This window comes from Halyomorpha halys, unplaced genomic scaffold (assembly GCF_000696795.3).
Source record: "Halyomorpha halys isolate HHAL.00 unplaced genomic scaffold, Hhal_1.1 Scaffold320.1, whole genome shotgun sequence".
Classification (NCBI taxonomy): domain Eukaryota; kingdom Metazoa; phylum Arthropoda; class Insecta; order Hemiptera; family Pentatomidae; genus Halyomorpha; species Halyomorpha halys.
This window is the reverse complement of record NW_027116715.1, coordinates 81,206-85,826: the sequence shown is the minus strand read 5'-3', so window position 1 is coordinate 85,826 and position 4,621 is coordinate 81,206.

Genomic DNA, 4,621 nt, shown 5'->3' with positions numbered 1-4,621 from the left:
TTATATACTTTTTTTTTTTAATGAAATTTACTTTTTTTTACCCGTAATTACAGAAAAGGAAGATTGAAAAGTCAATAAATAAAAAAATATTCAGATTGGAAAATACTATGAAGCATATTCCTAAGTGGATTTTACTAAGGGTCGTTATGAAAAACGCATATTTACCTCAAACTATGAATTTCATAAAAAAATTCTACACCAGTTCGCATACTATTATAATATGTTTCACTACTTCACCTATCTGAATGTTTCTTGTTTGTTTGTTTTTGTTCAGTTGCGTAAAACATCGTTGTCATCAACGCCATTTATACTTTATTTAATTTTCTTACATTTGTTTAATTGTTTAATTATTGATTGGTGAAGATGGTCGTAGAGTGCAGTCAGCAAAGAAAAACATGAATGAATAAAAAAATATTTATTTATGCCGACATTTCGACGTGAGTTTCAGGTCTTCATTAGGGCTATAGAATAAAAAGTGATAATAACCATAATTTAGAGAAACATAAAATTGAAAAGAGATAGTATACAAACAAGTAGGAATTATGCAAAATATTTAATTGAATAATACAGAATAATTGATTGATAATTATGGAATTAGACAGTAGCAGATTAATAACAGTTAAAGATGAAATATAATATTATATAGGTAAGAAGATATGTAAAATATAAGATGTGTATTTTTTTGCTGACCCCCCCTCCCCGACCATCTTCTTCAATCAGTAATCTTCGGTCAATTATCTACACCTCATTTAATTTTTTAATCTATTATTTATTTATTTTTGTCTGTCTGATGTTATATTTGTGTCAACAAACCTTTTGATTTTAAAAACTGCAATACTAATTTTATTGTTTTATCATCACCTCTGAGGTGATTTTTTCAAAAAAATATCCGGGTGTGATATGTCTCTAATTTAATGATTTTTCAATGCACCATTTTCATAAAACATAACTCTCAGTAATCTACTTTCAAATACTTTTAATAAAAATCTATAAATTATCTAGAAAAATCTATAATTGAAATATACAAAAACTAACACTACATGTCTTAGGAAACTCAATGATATAATATCGGAGTGTTTAAAAACATAACTCTCAGCAATCTACTTTCAAATATTTTTTAAAAAATCTATAGATTATCAATATATACAACTGAGATATCCAAAAACCAACAGGACATGTCTTAGGATGAGTAGGACTCGTTAATCACTCCTAGGATATTTCTACATTCAATCATCGTTACGTCATGACTGCCATCTAATTGCTTCTCCAGGCTGGTTCATAATATTATTGGGTTGTCTGTCATATTTCTTAGTTTGAAGCATGGAAGAAGTTTTTTTTTTTTTTTAATAATTTATTTATTGTTATTTACAACTGTATAAAAATATATACAACAAGTAAATGTGCTGTAGGTGACAGAGTGACATGATACAAACATGTGGAGAATCTACCCATTGATAGAACTCATTTCTAGAGGAGAAGATCTCGAGGTCATCTTCTTTTCAGACGCCTAGGAGGATTATTAGGTAATGGAGGAGAAACCAGATTAGAAACAAGTGGATTTGGGTGGTTGGGAAGTTTATAATGGAAGGAATGGTATCTGGTTTTGGCCAAATCGGCAACATATGGGACATTGAGGTCCTGATGGATGACTTGATTTGTGACAAAGTAAGGAGCATTAAGGCTTTTACGAAGTATTTGGGACTGTAAGGTTTGGATTCGGGAGGAAATTGATGGTTTAGTGGAGCCCCAAAGATCAACTCCGTATGTCCAGATAGGCCTTATAAGTCATGTAGATCAGTCTTTTGTAATGGATTGGCAATTTACAACATTTACTAGACAAACAGTAAATGTTGTAATAGTCGGAATAGACGAGCAGTCTCTTGTCTTTTTAATCTTGTATGAGGAATCCGTTTGTCGTTTGTCGAGATGTAGTCCTAAGTAACGGATTCTGTTCGACAGGACTAAGTGGGGTATTATTAAAGGATACTGTAGGGCAAGAGGTCATGGGTTGACGATGAAGGGTAAATGTGATTTGGTGGGATTTATTGGAATTAACTTTACATCGATGAAATTAAAACTAAAAAATCGCTGAGGACATACCGAACTGAAGATTAAACCAAATTGCCTTGGGGTCTACAATAATATTGTAGCGTCTTTCAGTGAAATAAAAATTTAGTAACTTACCTTATGATAACAACTTATGGTCCGATAGTTATACCATCCAAAAACCCACTATAATCTATATCTTGCCATCTCCAAATTGATGAGAACATAAAAATCCTATGTTATATTGAGGTTTTTAAATAAATTTTAAAACTTAATAAAGGAGAAAATTTCAAAATTGTTGGAACCGTACATCCTCAACTATTCTACTTGTTCAAAAATATACTGAAATTGATGTGGTTTTAAAATTGAATTGAGAATGGCCGAATAGTCGAACTTATAAAGAAATATTAATTGTTTTGAGGCTAAAATTTATTTTATTTAAACAATATTTTAACTTAGTTGATTTAGTATTGAATTATCAATTATCAATTATTAAAACTAAATTTTAAAACATATAATTTTTATGTATTTATGGTTCATCTAAAAATTAATATGGCATCCATGACAATTAAGTTGTAGTTTTATTTTTAACTAATTTTTGCTATGCTCTGCTTCAAGAAACAGTGATTTTCAATTTAGTTATACTTTTTTTTTATGACTCATTTTCGAAAAAGAAAAAGTGAATCCATGAGCGTAGGGCATCGAAATCCCAATACCAATATTTGATCGGTACGCAGCATTTCTGATTGGCTTACAATAACCTTGTCCAAATATTCCCATCTCGCAGAGCGATCGGCGAGGTAATATTATCCCGTCCGCCCATTCTGGCCACCTTTTTTTTTTTTGCTCTCTTCCCTACGGAAATTAAGAGTGTGCGTGATCGGCATTCTTGATGAGTGAAAAAAATACGGACGATCGTAACCTTACCGTGATGAAAGAGGAAAGCAGATTCTGGTTTTGGCGAGGGACCGGTTGATGCGGTTTGGCGAAGAGATACCCCGTCATCATCTGCTATTTCAGCAAGCTCCATCTCCTGCCCTTCCTTTGTTCTCGAGATATGTTGCTTTCTTTAAACGAAGTTCACAGTTAAACAGTTGTAGATGTTTTGTATATGGGATAATTACGTATTCTCTCTTTTATCACTATCATGACTTGGCTTAGATTAAACTTTTGTTTCAATTAATTTTATTCAACCTTAACCAGCCTACTTATTGCCGAAATTATTCTTCGATAGTTTCAGAACTGATACTTCTATATTAGTCATTAAGGCAGTACTAATTTTCCTAATGAGCTTTGCAGTTAAAAATTCGACTAACCCAAACTCAAATAATTTTCGAAAAGGTATTTTAACATTATTTTTCGTAGAAAAATTTTAACATTTCTTTTTTGCAAAAGCATGCCAGGAACATAAAAAAATATATCGGTTTAATACAATTTACATTATGAATTATTCAATGCTAAATCTTTATGGAATCAATATTTAAAAGAATGATTTTATCGAGTTATCCTATCGACTGAAAGCACTTGTGAAATTATAAAACTAACTCAAATCTCAAAGTGCTCATACGTGGGAGATAGAGAGTGTAATATGTCGATGGTGTAAATGTTGTATATAAGAATGTAAATGTGACTGGTGATTATTTATTCATTTATTTTTTCATGTACATAATTTGATCATATTTATTTTATTTATTCTTCTGCTTGTACATATTTAGAGAGAGATTTTTATGTTGTTTTTTGTCATTTATTTTTATCCTTATGTTATTTTATTTTAGAATGAATGTAATCAGTTATCACTATTATCTATTGCTCAATAACGCTGTTGCAGATTGTAATATTTGTCAGTAATAACAATTTGAAATACGAAAAAAAAATATCAAATAACTGTGATCATCAGATTGAACACACTGCGCATGCGCTCGCACAGTCAAACACATGTTTAAGTTACGTATTTTTCATCCTTCTTCCTCCATTACCTTTTACAAATTTTTACGTAAAATATTATCTTTACTAAAATCTTAGACTTTCTAACGATATGTAATACGTCGATTTTACTAATTTCATTTCCAGAAATGTGTTTTCAAACCTGGAAGAAGCATTTTTCCCCATGCCTCCTTCAATTAATCATTAAATCCTTTCGTTGTTTTTATTTGTTCATTTTTTATTATTGCTAACGACGGGAAATAGTTGATTATTTAACAAACAATATTAAGGGTACATTGAAGGAACATTAAAAGTCTTATTTAAGCCCTGTCAAACTATTTCAATCAGAATAAAACTTATTTGATACTAAAGAATATCTAATTTTACATTGATATAACTAGTTTAATAAAAGACATTAGAGCCGTTTTTGAGAAAATCGATAAAAACAATTTTTTTTATTTATTTAATGTGATTTACAACTGTATAAATATTAAATACAATAAATAAATATGAGGAGAAGATGGTTGGGGGTGCGGTCAATGAAATTTCATTGACCGCTGTATAAATAATATTTTATTTTTATTTTCAAACCTCTTTATTTTTATATATGGTTACAGATTACAATAATAAAAAAAATAATATAAACAATAAG